This window comes from Gossypium hirsutum, chromosome A11 (genome assembly GCF_007990345.1).
Source record: "Gossypium hirsutum isolate 1008001.06 chromosome A11, Gossypium_hirsutum_v2.1, whole genome shotgun sequence".
NCBI lineage: Eukaryota > Viridiplantae > Streptophyta > Magnoliopsida > Malvales > Malvaceae > Gossypium > Gossypium hirsutum.
Genome location: NC_053434.1, coordinates 106,987,718 through 107,007,990, shown reverse-complemented (window position 1 = coordinate 107,007,990; position 20,273 = coordinate 106,987,718). Strand labels below are relative to the sequence as shown.

Here is a 20,273-nt window from a genome sequence, read left to right as displayed (position 1 = left end):
AGAATCAGGAACTTTTTAGGGAATATAAAGAAGAATAATTACTTGTAATGAAATAACAAAAATTATAAATTGTTTATAAAACCTAAAAATAAAATAGTATTGAAAGGAAATAAAATAAAAAGTACTTTAAAGAAATAAATAAAGATAAAAATAAAATAAAAAATAAAAAGTCTTTAAACATCATCATCGTCGGATGGTTCTCGAGGTGGTGGCGGCAATGAGATGTGGAGGTACTAACAGATCTGATGTAGAGTAGCATCAATGTGGTCGAAGCGCTGAAAACACTACTGCTCAAATCTAGTAAGGCACTAAAAAATGTCAGAGTATGAAGCCGCCGTATGAATTGGACAATGGATGGGTGGTGGCTAAGACGGTGGGTCTTCATGTCATGGAGGGACATCTTCAGTAATGTCCTTGGGATCCTCCTCCTCAGCTGATCGGGAGAGACGGTACTGAGGTGGATGATTCCACTTTGTTTTTTATCATCATCATGTGTAACATGCTCGAGATGCCTTGTGGGGACATCTGGCCAATAAGAGTGAGGGAGGATGCTTGTGCCGCTGTGTTGAGGAGCCCGAAGTGTCGAGCCAATTGAGCCATATAGGGGCTAATGAAGATGGCCCCATTCTTATGCCGTTCCGTCTGATGACGAATTGAAAAGGCAATTAAATAGGCGAGGTCGAAGACGTGCCCATTTGACATACACCATAGAAAATAGGTGTCACGAGTGTTGACTACGCCGGTGCTCTCTCGTCTCACTGTCAAAGTGTGGTCCAAGATAGCGTGTAGGTACCTCAAGGATGGAGGAAGAACCGATGCCTTGGAGCGGCTAGGATCGTAAGTGGCTGAGGCATGGATAAGGGCATTCCAACACTTTGAGGAAGAGTACTAGATGTGACGATAGAGGGTGTCGAATTCGTTGTCATCTATGAACTCCTTCGTGTATAGGCCCAACGCGATACCAAACTCAGGGACGCTCAATTGGCGGATTAGACCGCTAAGATAGAACTGGACCGTTCTAAGATCATCAAAGTTGGTCATGACGTCTTGAACATAGAAGGTGGAGCAAAGTTCGAGTGTGAGCTCAAGGTACGTCGGCTCGATAATTGCAAAGAAGAGTTCCCATGGATCGGTTGACAGAAGCGCTCTGATTGAGTCAGCCAGTTGGACTTGTTCAAGTGCAGCCCAGTCAATATAGCGGCCCACACCTAAGGGTCAAGCTTGAAGTATCTGAAAGAGTTCTTCTTGGGGTCTCACGGGAAACTGAAGGAAAGGGTGGCGAATCTCCACAGTAGGACCAGAGGATGACACTGCTCTTTTCCTTTTCTTTGAGGTGGGGATGGCGGTCTTCTTCCCATGTGAAGATGACATGGTAAATGCAAAAGGGAAGAGCTTGGGTCGTTGGGAATAGTATTGTGATCGGTGCACGAGCGTGGCAGGTAGGGCATGTGAAGTTGCAGCGGCTAGGATTAGGGATTTTTGGGGAGGGGGATGATGAATAGTGATGGGTTTATATAGATTTTTGGGGCACACAGTCGTGGGGCACGCCTGTATGCCCTAATTTTTTCCCGTGTGTTTCGTGATTTTTAAATTTTGGGCGCGTCTAACATTTGGCCCACGCTCGTATTCCTTGGGCGTGTTGATGCACACAACCGTGTCTCACGGCCGTGTCCTTCTTCGTTCACTTCTCCCACGCCCGTGAATGAAGGCCCACACCCGTGTTAGTTTGACAATGTCGACCACGGGTGCTGGGCACGAGTGTGCCGTACGTCCGTGTTAATTTGACAGGTTCACCCACGATTTTAGGACACGGGCGTGGCACACTCCCGTGTTGTTTTGATAGTGTCGCCTACGGCCATATCGCACGGCCGTGTCAACTTATCGTATTCCGTGTTGGGAAGAAATTTGCCCTGTTTTTACACGGCCGTATCGCCTCCCGTGATGTGAGCACGACTTAAGGCACGCCCATGTGCCTGGCCGTGTGGTCTTTAGAAAGCCTGCGTTCCATGATTTGGTTAGTATGTTCGATATTAAAAATTAAGATTTAAAGAAATTAATACTGTTAGTGCTCAGGTTACCTCCCAAGAAGCACTTATTTATAGTCTAAGCTCGACTTACCTCTTTGGTGTGTGATCATGGTGGCTCGAGGAATTTACACTCCTCATCCCTACTATCAATTTTATCAACATAAGGTTTAAGATGAGTACTATTTACCTTGAACGTGCCAAATTTGGGATGAATTACCTTGACTGTACCGTATGGAAAAATGCTAAGTACCGTAAGAGGAATTTCTTCATTCGGTTTAGAAGTGGCAATGTGAGGATCTGCTGCATTTAGTAGTACTTTGTCTCCAACTTTAAGTTGATTTGGTGAGGTATTTAGCTCGTCCTGGCTTGGTTTTGGTTTATTGTGTTTTCTCGGTCTATATGTCCACCATTCATCTAACTCCTCGATTTGTAGCCTTCATTCTTCATAGATTGGTCCTTTGTTGTTGCTTGAACATGGCTCACGTATGTTATTCGAACTTATTTCCTGCAAAGTAGGTTGCACCATATAGTCAGTCTTAGTAGAACAATCTGTACAATCACCTTTAATTTTTGATGTGTTACTCGAATTACGAGCTTGAAGGGTGATTGTTTCGTCTCCCACACAAAGTGTGAGTTCACCTGTGCCAACGTCAATAATTGTTTTGGCAGTTGCTAAATAGGGCATTCCTAAAATTAAAGGAGTGTTACTATCCTCTTATATGTCTAGAACAACAAAATCAACCGGGAATATAAATTTGTCAATTTTAACGAGTACATATTCAATAATACCCCTAGGAAATATGATAGTTTTATCTACTAATTGAATGCTCATCCTAGTTTGTTTGGGTTTCCCAAGACCTAGTTGTTTAAACATTTTGTAAGGTATGACATTGATACTAACTCCTAAATCAGCCAACGCATCATCTAAGCTACCAATTAAATAAGGAATTGTAAAACTCCCTGGATCTTTTAATTTGTTGGGCAGCTTGTTTTGTAGAATGGCTGAGCAAACTGCGTTTAGCTCCACATGCGACGCTTCATCTAACTTCCGTTTATTTGCTAGAAGCTCCTTTAAAAATTTGACTGCGTTCGGTATCTGCGAAAGGGCTTCAATAAACGGAAAGTTAATATGTAATTTCTTTAAAAGTTTAAGGAAATTTACCAAATTGTTTATCTGAGTGGTCTTTCCTTGTCGCATTGGGGTATGGCACACGAGGTTTGTATTTTGTACTTACCGATTTCTACTCATTGTGGCCTATCTCACCTTTACCTTTGCTTACCACAGTTTCTTGCCTTGGTTCTGGTTCAGATGCAACTAACCCTTTCTCATCTTGAATGGCAATTGCATTGAGTTGCTCCCTTGGGTTAGATTCAGTATTGCTTAGTAGGCTTCCTTATGGTCGTTCAGAAATTAACTTGGCGAGCTGTCCTATTTGAGTTTCGAGTCCTTGGATTAATGTTTGTTAATTTTTAAGTGTTGTCTCGGTATTCTCAAAACGAGTTTCTAACACCGAGATAAACTGTGTGAGCATCTCTTCAAGGTTCGACTTCTTTTCCTGTTGGTAAGGAGGTTGTTGAAAACTTGGAGGATGTTGTGGCCTTTGATTCCCTTAACCACCCCACGAGAAATTGGGGTGGTTCCTCCAACCTGCATTATGAGTATTACTGTATGGGTTATTTTTGGGTCTAGAATTGTTATTACCCATATATTGTGCTAGGATTGAATGTTGGATCATTTATGTGTACTCCTCCTCCGCTTGAATCACATTTCATCAATGGCTGTACCTGTGAAGAACCAAGTAAACCGTCAATCTTCCTGTTCAAAAGTTCTACCTGATTTGAGAGCATAGTAATTGAATCGACATTAAAAACGCCGGCTGCTTTCATCAGCTTTGTCTTTATAACTTGCCACTGATAATTATTCAGTGACATTTATTCTATAAATTTGTAAGCCTCTTCAGGTGTTTTGTTGTTGATGGTTCCACCAGCAGCTGCGTCAATTATCTATCTAGTTGAGGGGTTCACTCTATTGTAAAATGTTTGAACCTATAGCCAAAGTGGTAACCCATGTTGAGGGCACCCGTGTAGTAGGTCTTTGTATCTCTCCCATGTGTCATAGAGTGTTTCTAAATCCATCTGCACAAAAGAAGAGATATCATTCCTCAACTTAGCCATTTTAGTTGGCGAAAAATATTTAAGTAAAAACTTTTCAGTCATTTGTTCTCAAGTAGTGATTGACCCTCATGGTAACGAGTTCAACCACTGTTTAGCTTTGTTCCTCAATGAGAATGGAAACAACTGAAGATGTATGGCATCATCAGAAACGCCATTGATTTTAAAAGTATCGCAGAATTCCAGGAAATTTGCCAAATGAGTATTTGGATTCTCATACTACAAACCATCAAATTGAACAAACTATTGTATCATTTGAATTGTGTTAGATTTCAGTTCAAAATTATTTGCAGCAATAGTAGGCCTAACTATACTTGGTTCAGTTCCTGTAAAAAAGGTTTAGCATAATCATACATAGTGGGTGGAGCAGGATTCTGATTTACTGGATCATCAGCAATCGCAGGAGGTATCTGATTTTTCCGATTTTCAGCCATCTCCTCGGTTGTGGTGTGAGTATCGTCCTCTTGCTCTCCCTCTATGTATCTTAGGCTTCGCCTTATTTCTCCTTGGTTTCTGCGAGCTGTTCTTTCAATCTCACTATCAAAGAGTAATGGTTCTGACTGGTTTCTTCTAGTCATAAACTATAAAAACTTGCCAGAAGGAATAAAGAAAAATTTAGTAAGAAAAACAAAAATAAAGTTTAAATTGCAATAAAATAAATGGCTAAAGTAATAAAAAATGAGTGTTCCAAATATCTCAATTAACCGGAAACGGCGCCAAAAACTTGATACGTGATATTCGCTACAAGTTTTAAATATTTATAATTGATCGTTCTTAAAACTAACTATTATCACGATAAAGACAAGTATACCTATCGAATAGTAGTATAGCTTTAGCAAGACCGGATTGTCGAACCCAAATGAACTAAAAGTACTAGTAATTACTTTCTTTTTATTATCTAGACTAAAAATTAAGGGATTTATTTACCTAAACTTAATTAACTAAACCAAGGGTGCACAGAGAGAAAATTTGAGGAAAATACTTTTAGGAAAAACTGATTAATTAAGACAATACCCAGGAAAAATCCACCTAGACTTCACTTGTTATTTGACTATGAATCGGACGATTTATTCATTCGATTTGTTCCGTAGAAATCCTTAAGTTATCTCTCTCTTGGGACTAATAATGTCTAACCCTAGGTTGATTAATTGAAATCTCTTTCTAATTAACTCCTTAGTGTCGCATTAACTCGATCTATGGATCTCCTTATTAGGTTTCTCCCTAATCCGAAAAAATCTTGTCACCCTATGTCTAGGCGTGCAATCAACTCTACTTAATTATGACAAAGTTACTCTTAGGCAGGGAATTTGCTCCTCTGAATAAGCGCATAAACTTGAAACAATATCTTGAAATATTGAAGCAAGAATTAAGAACGCATAATTACGAACAAGTCAAATATTTATCATAAAATTTAGAAAATAATAACAAGATTCATCTTAGGTTTCATTCCCCTTAGGTATTTAGGGGGTTTAGCTCATAATTGTAAAGGAAAACATCTCATAAGAATAATAAATACAAAACATAATGAAAACCTAAAAACTCCTGAGGGAAATTGAAGGGAGATTTTCCATCTTGAATGTGAATCCGGCTTCTGAGATGGATCAATCGACTTTCTTCGAGTAATTCCTTGCTTTCTACTCTGTATGTCCCCTTTAATCCTCCTCTAGGGTGGTTATATAAGCTTTAGAATGCCTCCAAACCCTCAAAAGTGGCCTTTTTTGAATAGAACTAAATTTAGGCTCGACAGTGACACCCCGTGGGCAATAGCTTCAAGCTGTGGTTAAGGCTGTTAAATAGGCGCGGGCATGTGGTCTACCCGTGTGAGGAAGCCCAGGCCATGTTGTTTTCCCATGTTGGCCTGTTTTCTCCGTTTTTTTGCCAATTTCTCACTCTTTTTACTCTCCTATGCTTTCCTGAGAATAAAACATGAAATTAAAGGATTAGGAGCATCGAATTCACCAAATCTAAGGAGAAATTATTCATAAACGTAGTAAGTATGGGATAAAAATATGTATGAATTACGATTTCTCAGTGGGCATTCGAAATAAGGACACACGGCCGTGTCCCAGCCCGTGTCCAAACTTAGGAGCTCTCTAACTTGGGTCAAACAGCCAAGCCGCACGCCCATGTGTTAGGCCGTGTGAGCATTCTATTTTGTGCAAATTAAATATACAGGGGACACATGGCCGTGTCACCTGGTTGTGTGTCACACACGGCTGAGACACATGCGTCTCTGCCCGTGTGGGCAAAAATAGGCCATTTCCAAGCCATTTTCTCGCCCAACTCGTCTTCAACCTAGCTCAACAATTTTAAACATCAATAAGTCATAACAAGGCATTCTAATCAAGCCAAAATCAAGTCCTAAACTTGTGTTATCACAACATACAACCAATATGCCTTTAGGCACCTCAAATAACATCTTATAACATGTCAATCAACATCCACAATCACCTATTGGTCCAACCACTTATCTACATAAGTATGCCAAATATACCAATTCAAACTAATCATCAATATACTTATAAGTTCACCATCACTCAAACATATCAAACAAACATCAAACATGATAAGCCATATATATATACATATATATATCAAAATATAACAAACACAAGTCATTCAAATGGCTAATCACAACAAAACATTTACATACCAACATTTGGCCAAATTAACATATACATGCCATTTAATCAAAATTGATTTACTAAGTATACCGAAAAGGCCGATGGATAGTGTGAAGTTGCTCCGACTAGCTTCCAACCAAAATGAGCTTCTGAATTACTATAAAATATGGAAAATAAAAGAGTAAGCATTTAATACTTAGTAAGTTTGTATAATATGGGATCTAACTTACCATTATTTCACATATAAGGTAAACATACAAGAAATATCCAAATCAACTTGGCCAAAAGCCTAAGCACATATCCTCATCATGTTAGCCATGTAAACACATATAATAACCCATAAACATGGTTGAACATAGTCACCAAGCAAGTTCCATACATGTATCATCCATCTCATATTTCAATATATCATGTAATATCATTTCCTTGTAATTTCATGTATCTACTGATAATAGTTCGTATTGAATTCACATTTCTTATAACAGAACATTGCTTGTTGAACCTTTTAAAATATCATTGGATACATGGGTAGTACACACGAGATGTACAAATCTGTAATCCGTCAATTCATTTACAGGTATGCCCATACGAGCATGTAAATGGGAAGCTCTTTCGAGCCATGTAACGGGAAGCTCTTGCCAGCCAAATATCGGGAAGCTCAAGAGCGCCATTAATCGGGAAGCTCATGAGAGCTAAATATCAGAAAGCTCCTGGGAGCCATGGTGTGTCCACAACACATGCAGGACCACAACCAATCAAGAACACTTAATGACATGTCATTTGTATCCATCGATTTTTTAAGGTTCAAAAGGGACACGATACTTATCAGATATGTGATCAAGAAATACACATGGCAATTTATACAAATTTCATACAATAATATTCAATTTAAAACATATAAATATAAAATTTAGTTACACGAACTTACCTCAACAAGTGTGCGTAGATTCGTAGGCTACTAATCCGATACTTTTTCTTTGCCCCGATCTAACTCTGCATTGGGTCTATCCGGATCTATACAAATGAGTTTAACTCAATTTAATATATTTACTATTCAATTCAATCCAATATACATCTTTGGAAAAATTACCCTTTTGCCCCTATACTTTTAATTAATTATGATTTAGTCCCTAGGCTCGGAAAATGAAATTCATACAATTTAATCCTTATTTCAAGCTGAGCCGATTTCCATATATATCAATAGCAATCTATGAATTTCCTAAAATTTAGAATTTTTCCATGAATTTATCATCTTTTCAATTTAGTCCCTAAATCATAATTTCATCAAAATTCCTTAACAATATACTTTTAAATATCAATCAACATCTCAAATTCATCATTTAATAACTAAAATCATATAGATTCATCAATTGTCACTTCAAAAATTTTGAACAAAATTAAAAACTAAGGTAAGGTTTAGTTGGACCTAATTGTAACAATCTTAAAAACATAAAAAATTTATAAGAAACGAGTAAGAATTGAGCTCACATGAAGCTAAAATATGAAGATTGTTTATTTTAGGCATAATTGTTTCTTAAGTCATCCCTCATTTATTAATTAAACCATTTAGTCACTTAATTATTAAAATTTGCAAGTTTTGTACCTTTTTTAATTTAGTCCTTTTTAATTAATTAACTATCAAAACGTTAAAATTTTTCAATGAAACTTTAATACTACCTTAATGACACTCCGTAAATATTTATAAAAATATCTACGGCTCAGTTTATAGAAACGAGGTCTTGATACCTCACTTTCTAAAACCACTTGACCTAATAAATCATTATAAAATGCAAATAACTAATTCAAAAACCTTTTAAAAACCATATTTGACTCGTAATATTTAATATTTATGAACTTACTTGCCGAATTTAGTGGTCTCGAACCATTATTCCCGACACCAATGAAAATCGGGCTGTTACAATTCTCTCCCTAAATAATTTTCATCCTCAAAAATCTTACTACTAAAGAGGTTCGAATATTGTTTTCTCATAGTTTCTTCGGGTTCCCGGGTAGCTTTTTCTATTTCGTGTCGCTGCCAGAGAAGTTTTACTAAAGCTACCTTTTTATTTCTCAATTCTTTCACTTCTCGTGCCAGAATTTTAATCGATTCCTCACCGTATCTCATGTTAGACTAAATTTCAACTTCCGTCGGAGAATAACATTGAAGGATCTGATAGATACCATCGTAACATAGAAACATGAAAGACATTTTGAATCTTTTCTAGTTCTGAAGGTAAAGCTAATCGGTGCACAACAGGTCTGATTCTATCTGTAATCTCATACGTCCCGATAAATCGTGGACTCAACTTTCCTTTATGACCGAACCAGAGAACTTTCTTCCAGGGAGAAACTTTCAAAAATACTTTGTTGCCAACTTGAAACTCTATTTCTTTACGTTTGAGATCCGCATAACATTTCTGACGATCAAAAGCTAGTTTCAAGCTATCTCGAATTACTTTTACTTTTTCTTTAGTCTCGCGGATCAAATCAACCTCGTGTATCTTTTTCTCACTGAGCTTAGTCCAATATAACTGAGTTCGACATTTATGACCATACAGAGCGTCATACGGTGCCATATTTATACTCGACTGAAAGCTATTATTATATGAAAATTTGGCTAACGGGAAATATTTCTCCCAATTACCTTTGAATTCTAAAACACAACACCGAAACATATCTTCAAGAATTTGGATCACACGCTCTGACTGACCATCAATCTGAGGATGAAATACAGTGCTAAAATGTAATCCGATACCCAGAGCTTCCTATATCTTTTCCCAAAATAGCGATCTGAATCTCGGATCTCTATTAGAAATAATGGAAAGTGACACTCCATGCAGTCAGACAATCTCCGAAATATACAATTCTGTTAATCTGTCTAGAGAGAATTCCATACGTACCAGAATAAAATGTGTAGACTTCGTCAAACAATCAACGATAACCCAAATGGCATCTTTTTTTTTAGAGATAGGGGTAACCCCAATACAAAATCCATTGTAACTCTATCCCATTTCCCTTCTGGTATCGTCACTGGCTGTAACAGTCCCGAAGATACCTGATGTTCAGCTTTTACTTACTGACATATTAAACATCTAGATACAGAATCAGAAATATCACGTTTCATTTCCGGCCACCAGTACATCTGTTTCAAATCATTGTACATTTTATTACTTCCCAGATGAACAACCATACTACCATTATGAGCTTCGTGCAAAATTTTATGTACAAGCTTTGGGTTCTTCGATACACAAATTATGCCTCTAAATAACAAACAATCATCGGGTCCTATTTGAAATTTTGAGAAGCTTTCAATTCATTATCACATTTTTAAGCTTCGCAGATCTACTGTAGAAACATCAGTTTAGCCTTTAGCTCGACTAAAATTGAGCCATCATCAGACAATGACAATCGGGTATTCAATGCTCGTAAAGCAAACAAAGATTTTCTATTTAGAGCATTTACAACTACATTTGCTTTTCCCGGATGATAATCAATAATCAACTTATAATTCTTCAATAATTAAAGTCATCTATGTTGTCTCAAATTAAAATCTTTTTGTGACATCAGATACTTTAAACTCTTATGATCGGTAAATATATGACATTTTTCACTGAACGAATAGTGCTACCAAATTTTTTTCAGTGCCAAAATAATAGATGTCTAAATCATATGTCAGATAGTTCTTTTTATGTGGCTTCAACTGTTTGAAGGCATAAGCTATTACTTTACCGTCTTGCATCAAAACACAGCCTAAACCATTTAATAACGCGTCACTGTAAATCACAAATTCCTTACCCGATTTAGACTGAACCAGAACTGGTGCTTCAGTTAACAGGGCTTTCAACTGATCAAAGCTTTGCTGACATTTATCAGTTTATTCAAATTTCACATCTTTCTGTAATAGTCGTGTCACCGGTGTAGCTATCATCAAAAATCTTTTTGCAAATCTCCGATAATAACCAGCTAATCTCAGAAAATTTCTGGCACATTTTTTGGTGGTTTCTAGTTAACAATAGCTGAAATTTTATTCGGATCAATTTTGATGCCTTCAGCCTATACTATATGCCCTAAAAAACTAACTTCTCGAAGCCAAAATTTACATTTGCTAAATTTAACATACAGTTGTTTATCTCACAAAGTTTGCAAAACAATTCTCAAATGCTCAGCATGTTTAGTCTCATCTCAGGAATATACCAAAATATCATCAATAAATACCACATAAAATCTATCAAAATACGGTCTGAAAATTCAATTCATCAAATCCATAAATACCGTAGGTGCATTAGTTAAACCAAACGACATCACAAGAAATTCATAATGTCAGTACCTGGTTCTGAATGTTCTTTTCGGCACATTATATTCTTTCTCTCGTAGCTGATAATAGCCAAAACAAATATCAATCTTCGAGAACACTGTGGCACTTTTCAACTGATCAAACAAATCATTAATGCGAGGCAGCGGATATTTATTCTTAATTGTAACTTTGTTAAGCTGATGGTAGTCAATGCATAATCTCAATGATCCATCCTTCTTCTTAACAAATAGAACTGGTACACCCTAAGGTGCAAAACTAGGTCGAGCAAAACCCCTATTAGTCAGTTCTTGCAACTGTGCTTTCAATTCTTTTAATTATCTAAGAGCCATTCTATATGGTGCTATCGATATCAATGTTGTTCCCAGTACCAAATCTACAGCAAATTCGACTTCTCTGACCGACGGTAATCTAGGTAACTCTGTTGGAAACACAACAGGATACTCACAAACCATTGGCACTAACTTAATCTTCAACTCAGATACTTTAGTGTCCAACACATAAGCAAGATAAACATTACAACCTTTTCTCACATAACTTTGTGCTGACATAGCTGATACCACATTAAACAACCAGTCCAATTTATCTTATTCAATACAAAGCATTTCACCATTCTGACATTTTAATACAATATGTTTCTGTTTACAAATTACCATGGCATCATGTAAAGTTAGCCAATTCATACTCAATATCACATTAAATTCATCGAATGGTAATAGCATCAAATAGGCCGGGAAAGAATAACCCCGTATCATTAACGGATAATTCTTGTAAATTTTATCAACCATCACATACTAGCCTAGAAGGTTCAATACTTTAACCACGAATTTAATGGGATCGATAGGTAAATTTTTACTAAACACTAAATTCATACAAATATATGAATGAGTTGAACCAAGATCAATTAAAGTAGTTACATCAGTATCAATAAGAGATAAAGTACCGGTAATAACATCTGGCACAGAAGCATATTCACGTGCACAAATAACATAAGTCCTAGTTGGTGCTCGTGCTTCGGATCCTAAAGTGGATTCTCTTGTCACACCACAACTACCACTCGTATTTCCAGGATTATAAGGTGGTCTACCTCTTGCAACTGTGTTGCTCAGCCTCGAAGTTTGCATACTCTCTTTTTCAGATTTCTCCGGGCAATCTCTAAGACAAGGGTCAAAGGAACCACATCTAAAACAAGCTCCACTCTTTATTCGACATTCACCAAAATGTAGTTTGTTACAGTGTTTGCACTTAGGTTTGATGTTTCTAACACTACCCGTACTCACTACAAATGTAGCTTGAGATCTAGGATTGGAGCGTCGAGTACTTCTATCTCTACCGAAATATCCCGCAGAAGTAGTAGAACGGTCATGATATTTCTTTAATTTCTTTTATGTTGATTGGTATAACTTTCCCATCAGTCTTTTACTTGGATTTTTGGCTTCCATCTCAGCTTGTCTTTTCTCTTTGCTCAGCTCTTAAGCTTTATATGCCCAATCAACCAATACAACAAATTCTTTTAACTCAAGAATCCCAACTAACAGTTTTATATCTTCGTTTAAAGCATCTTCAAACCACTTACACATTGCAGTTTCAGTCGAAATTCATTCTCTAGCATATTTGCTCAATCGGAAAAATTCTCATTCATATTCAGATATTGTCATATGACTCTGTTTAAGCTTCAAGAATTCTTTACGTTTCTGGTCAAGAAACCTCTAACTGATGTATTTCTTTTGGAACTTGGTTTGAAAGAATTCTCAGGTGACCCTTTCTTTCAGCACAACAAAAATTAATGTGTTTCACCACCGATAAGCTGAATCTTTTAACAAAGACATTGTACATTTAATATATTTAACCGGTGTACAAAATAATTCATCAAGAACTCCGATAGTATTTTCTAGCCAAAACTTAGATCTTTCAGGATCATCCTCAACTATAGCTCGAAATTCTTCTGCTCCGTACTTAGACGAATTTATCAACAGGAGGCTTGCCAACTTTGATAAGTTCTGTACTTTAAGAAATATCGGGAACCGGTTGAAGAACAGGAGGAGGTGGAGGTTGTTGTACAGCCGGATTTGTTCGTACAAACTCAGCAAACAATTCATTCATCTTTTGGAAGAAGGCTTCTTTAGCCTCTCCTCCTCGGCCCTTAGATATAGGCCTCCTACTACTCAAAGCTACTCTTTCCACAGAGGCTTGAGCATTACTTTCAGTTTCTTCGGAATCATCTTGGTTGAATGACATTACTATATGAAAACATATTTTAAAATGGTCAGGAGATATCACACTATCACGGGTTATATAATGGCATGTATAGCTAGACTCGTATATGCTACGCTAGTCCAAGAATCGACAAAATTGTAGCTATGATACCAATAAATGTAACACCCCTAACCTGTATCCATCATCGAAACAGGGTTAGAAAGCATTACCAAAATTTACAGAATAAATAAACAAATATTTCATATCATACAACATTCATATTAGAAACGAATCAAAATCAAGCATAATGTCCTTTATGTGAGCCCTCGAGGCCCAAAATACACTTTAGAAACAAGTCGGGACTAAATCGAGTGCTCAAAGAATATTTCAGAAAATATTAAAAATTTTCAACAGTGCAGGGGACACACACTTGTGTGGTTAGGCCCTGTGGCTCACACGGCCAAAAGACACGCCCGTGTCTCAGCCCGTGTGGGCATTTGAAATAGGAACACTTGGCTGTGTCCCAGCCCGTGTCCAAACTTAGAAGCTCTCTAACTTGGGTCACACGGCCAAGCCGCATACCTGTGTGCTAAGCCGTGTGAGTATTTTGTTTTGTGCAAATTAAAGATACAGAGGACACATGGCCGTGTCACCTGGCCATGTGTCACACACCGCTGAGACACACGCCCATGTCTTTGCCCGTGTGGACAAAAAGAGGTCATTTCCAAGCCATTTTCTCGCCCAACTTGTCTTCAACCTAACTCAACAATTTTAAACATCAATAAGTCATAACAAGACATTCTAATCAAGCCAAAATCATGTCCTAAACATGTGTTATCACAACATACAACCAATATGCCTTTAGGCACCTCAAATAACATCTTATAACATGTCAATCAACATCCACAATAACCTATTGGTCCAACCACATATCTGCATAAGTATGCCAAATATACCAATTCAAACCAATCATCAATATACTTATAAGTTCACCATCACTCAAACATATCAAACACACATCAAACATGATAAGCCATATATATATATAAATATATCAAACACAAGCCATTCAAATGGCTAATCACAACAAAACATTTACATGCCAACATTTGGCCAAATTAACCTATACATGCCATTATAATCAAAATTGATTTACTAAGTATACCAAAAAGGCCGATGGATAGTGTGCAGTTGCTCTGACCAGCTTCCAACCAAATTGAGCTTCCAAATTACTATAAAACAGGGAAAATAAAACAGAGTAAGCATTTAATGCTTAGTAAGTTCATATAACATGGAATCTAACTTACCATTATTTCACATATAAGGTAAGCATATACGAAATATCCAAATCAACTTGGCCAAAAGCCTAAACACATACCTTCATCATGTTAGCCATGTAAACACATATAATAACCCATAAACATGGTTGAACATAGTCACCAAGCAAGTTCCATACATGTATCATCCATCTCATATTTCAATATATCATATAATATCATTTCCTTGTAATTTCATGTATATACTGATAACCGTTCGTATCGGATTCACATTTTCTTATAACAAAACATTGCCCGTTGAACAGTTTAAAATATTGTTGGATATACGGGTAGTATAAGATGTACAAATCTGTAATCCGTTAATTCATATACAGGTATGCCCATACGAGCATGTAAACGGGAAGCTCTTTCGAGCCATGTAACGGGAAGCTCATGTGAGTTGTACAACGGGAAGTTCTAGAGAGCCAAATATCAAAAAGCTCGTGAGAGCCATGGTGTGTCCACAACACATGCAGGACCACAACCAATCAGGAACACTTAATGACATGTCATTTGTATCCATCGATTTTCTAAGGTTCAAATAGGATACGGTACTTATCGGATATGTGATTAATAAATACACATGGAAATTTGTAAAAATTTCATACAATAATATTCAATTTAAAACATATAAATATACAATTTAGTTACACAAACTTACCTCGACAAGTGTACGTAGATTCGTGGGCTACTAATCCGATACTTTTTCTTTGCCCCGATCTAACTCCGTATTAGGTCTATCCAAATCTATATGAATGAATTTAACCTTAATTTAATATATTTAATATTCAATTCAGTCCAATACACATCTTTGGCAAAATTATCATTTTGCCCCTATACTTTTAATTAATTACGATTTAGTCTCTAGGCTCGAAAATAAAATTCATACAATTTAATCCTTATTTTAAGCCTAGCTAATTTTCATATATATCAATAGCAGTCCATGAATTTCATAAAATTTAAAATTTTTCCATGAATTTATTATCTTCTCAATTTAGTCCCTAAATCATAATTTCATCAAAATTCCTTTACAAAATACTTTTAAATATCAATCAACATCTCAAATTCATCATTCAATAACTAAAATCATATAGATTCATCAATGGAAACTTCCAAAATTTTTAACAAAATCAAATCTAAGGTAAGGTTTAGTTGCACCTAATTGTAACAATCTCAAAAACATAAAAATTATAAGAAATGGGTAAGAATTGAACTCACATGAAGCCAAAATATGAAGAACTAGCTTAAACTCTTTCTCCTATGGCTGTTTTGGCCTAGATGAAGAAATGTCTAGAAATCCTTAAAATCCAATTTGTTTGTTTTTTTATTTCAATTTATTTACTATTTTACCATTAATTGGTTTTATTTTATTATTTTTTCCTCCTTATGCTGCCTCATCTTTTAATTTATGCATAATTATTTCTTAAGTCCTCCCTCATTTATTAATTAAACCATTTAGTTACTTAATTATTATAATTGGCAAGTTTTGCACCTTTTTCAATTTAGGTCTTTTTAATTAATTAACTATCGAAACGTTAAAATTTTTCAACGAAACTTTAATACTACCTTAATGACACTCTATAAATATTTATAAAAATATCTACGACTCAGTGTATAAAAACGAGGTCCCGATACCTCACTTTCTAAAGCCATTTAACCTACGAAATCATTATAAAACACAAATTACTAATTCAAAAACCTTTTTAAAACCATGTTTGACTCGTAAATATTAAATAATAATATTTACGAACTTACTTGCCAAATTTGGTGGCCTCGAACCACTATTTCGGACACCACTGAAAATCGAGCCGCTACAGTTTCATTGTAACACTTTACTATATTATAATTTGATTCATATACTTGCAGACACCACTGCTTACTTTTAGTTTTCTATCCTTTTTGCTATAGTATTTCTAATTCAAACATTCGCACATCTTGTGACGGTCAACTTCACAACCTGAAATCCAACCTGTCCTTACAACCTGAAATTCAACTTTCCATGCAAAGCGGAACGTCCCATCACTTCTCGCCACCTCGCGAAATGGTTTACAAGGGAGATGTGCAAGCTTGACCTCTCAACCCTTGATTCGACCCATCCTTACAACCCTAAATTTGACCTTCCTCATGAGGTGGAACGTTCCATTGCTTCTCACCACCTTGCAAGATGGAGTACAAGGGAAATGTGCAAGCCTAATCTAGAACCTAACCCTCCTCTCGAGGTGAAAAGCCCTATCGATTCTCGCCATCTCATAAGATGGAGTACGAGGGAGATGTGCGAGCCTGACCTGGAATCCAACCCTCCTCACGAGGTGAAACACCCCATCGCTTCTCGCCACCTCGAGAGATGGAGTACAAGGGAGATGTGCGAGCCGCAAGATGGATCGCCCTACCGATATGACAACCTCGCGAGGTGATCTCATCGCATCTCTCCACCTTGTGAGGTGGAGCACAAAGGACATGCATGCATTGGTCGCTTTTTATGATAATACCTAGGTGTGAATTCTACTAAAAAGACATGTCTAAGGATACGTGTCAAGTCTAAGAGGAGCATGTGTCATATGCATGGCACCTAATTATCTCCTACCATGTCACATTAGGAAATCAAGCCTTATAAATATAGAAGAATTACTCCCAAGAGGGGAGACAAAGACAGAAAAGAACCTTAGCACTAGACAAATAGTTGTCCATGTTCCTTTTAGTCTACACACGAGTTTATTTAAGCTCATTCTAAAATTATAAATATATATAATCATTAAAATTATAAAATATTATAAAATATCAAAGAAGGTCTAATTTATTTATGAAAATTAAATTGGAAACGATACTTAATTTTTTTCATTTATGAAAATTTAAAATATCAGTTAAATTTTCATTAAAAAAATGATACCTTCTCTTTATAACAAGTATTCCATGAGATTATATCATTAAATTACTTTTATAAAATTTAATGATATTTTATAATTTAATAATTTTCTTTATAATTTTAGAAAGAAAATGAACGAACGAGTGGCCAGGTTCAAATACATTTGGACAACCATTTATCTAGATTCATTTTAAACTTAAATTTTTTTAAAATATTTTTTAATTTTTATGAAAAGAATTGATTTTTTTTTTCAGATGCGGCAATACTAAATCAGCATCCATTGGCTATTTAATGGCATTTAACGGTCATGTCAACATTGTTGTTAGTTTCTAAAGATTAAAATTGATCAAAGGATTTCACCAATTAAAATTGTCCGATTCAATTTAATGAAAAAAAATGAGAGAAGCTTAATTTAAAAAAATAATCTTTTGACAATCTTGTATACCATTACACCTTGTAAGGCCCAATTTTAGCCCGGGCTAAACACACCCAAACTTTAAACCCAATTTCAAAACCCAAAGCCCAACTAAACCATCAACCCAAACTAAACCCCAACTAAACCATCAGCCCAAACTAAACCCAATCCCAACCAAACCCAAACTTTAGACCCAATTACAAAGCCCTAAACCAAGCCCAACAATACAGCCCAAAATCAGAAAAAACAAATAATAATAACTAAACCCTAAGTGCGCCGCACCTAGGGTCTTCTGATCAGCCGCCACTAGCCACCGCCCTCTACCATTCTGACGTCGCCACTGCAGCACCGTCAGCACTGCCCGTTTACCTGCAAAAAAAAGTAGAATAATCATTTTAGTTAAAGCAAGTTATAAATGGCTATAAAGCCATATGAACCCAATGTATTTTGATTCGATTTTGGGGACAAAAATACAACAACAAAAAAAAACACAGATTCAAGCACACCAAAAGAAAAATAGCAAGTATTTGAAAAAGAATAAACAAAGTTAGAAGCGTGCTAAGGTCTTTCTTTTTTTTCCTTGTTTTTCCTTTTTTACAAAACCGTTTATATACACATACATATTTCTTTATTTCTTTTTTGTAAAAAACTACATATATATATCAAAAAGAGTAAAAAAAAATAAAAAAAGAAACTTACCTCTTTTGATTTAGCCAGAAAAAAGGGTGACTTTTCGCCTTCCATCTTCGGCGACCGGCAACCGGCGCGGTAGTTGGTGGTCGAACCTTTGGCCGGATTCTGGAGAGGGAGAGAGGATTGAGAGGTTTTCTTTGTTTTTTTGGAGGACAGTGTTAAAAATGAAAAAAAAACCATGAAATTTTATCTTAAATAGCAACCATTAAATGACGGTTTTGAAAGTTGAGTTCATAGGCCAAAACGACGTCGTTTTGGCCTCTGACCCGTGACTGGACCAATTTTCCCTCAGGAACCATGTGTTTTTAATCGAAAGGGCTAATTATGCTTTTAGCCCTTCCGCTTTTTTATTGTTTTACAACAAGTTTCTTTCATTTTAATTTTTTCCCTTTAATTTATTTCGTTTCCAATTTGGTCCATCTTGAAGCTGTGCGTTTTGGGCGTGGGGATTATTTCTCATTTTGGTCCCTCATTTTTATTCGCGCGTTCAATTTGGTCCTTTACCTTTTTTTTAATTTTTGATTTTACCCAAAACTCTGTTTAAAATTTCAATTTGGTCCCTCTTTTATTATTATATGTTTAGATTAATTAATTTAATATTATTATTCTCATTATTATTTTCTTTTTTTTTGTATTTCCTTATTTGTTTTTATTATCTTATTGTTAAATTAATTAATTTTACATTATCACTATTATTATTATATTTCTTTTCGTGTTTACTTACCCAATATTTTCTTTAAATATATTTATCTTATCATTTTATTATTTATTCACTTATATCCTTTTATAATTTCAAACTTAGATTATTTACTTTGTAAAGACTCGAATTTTAAGGTTATCAGAAAAATATATTTTCGGGTCTCCGTTTCTAAAAAATAGATTAGTAAATAATTATTAAAAATATTTATGAAGTTAGTCGAGTGGTTAATTAGAGTTTAATTGAGTGAATTTAGCTTAACTAAGAGTAACTAAGAAAAAGGACTAAATTGAATAATGGGTAAAAGTTGAATTATAGATTAATAGAAAATAAATAGGACCAAGTAGGAAATTATGCCTATCTCAATAGATGAGGCGCCATAGCATGATAAAATCCTAGATTTTTTTTAGATTATATTATTATTTTATTGTAAATTATGTTAATTATATTATAATATTATTTTGACAATTGCATGGTAAATAAAATAAATGAAATAAATAAAAGAAAGACAAATGTATGAAAATGATTTGATATAAGTGTATAAATAAAAATATACACATTTGTAATACAAGTATTTGATAATAAATAGATATTTATTTAAATATTAAATTATTGTTATAATTATTAATTATTATTAATATTATATTATATTATGAAATAAATTAAAATAGTGACAAAGGTGTGGTAATTATAAAATACATGTGTAATAAATTGAATACATACATTTGTAATATGTATATTTAATTATTAGTAGATATTTATTATTTATAAAAGATATTTATTAATTAAATAATTATATTATAATATTTTTATGAAATAAATAAATAAAGATATGACAAATGTATGGTGATAAGTGAATACATATGTACTAATAATATACACATGTGTAATTAATAAATAATACTTATTATTTAAGTATAAATAATGTTATATTATATATAGATATAAAAAAAGAAAA

At 35.1% G+C, this 20,273-nt stretch overlaps 1 non-coding gene across 1 annotated transcript; it reads left to right on the top strand.

The window, feature by feature from the left end:
- The first annotated feature begins 4,089 nt into the window (after positions 1-4,089).
- On the top strand, positions 4,090-4,196 carry LOC121210502 (small nucleolar RNA R71). Its single transcript, XR_005905620.1, has one exon. It is a non-coding gene; the product is annotated as a small nucleolar RNA R71 (small nucleolar RNA).
- The last annotated feature ends 16,077 nt before the right edge of the window (positions 4,197-20,273 follow it).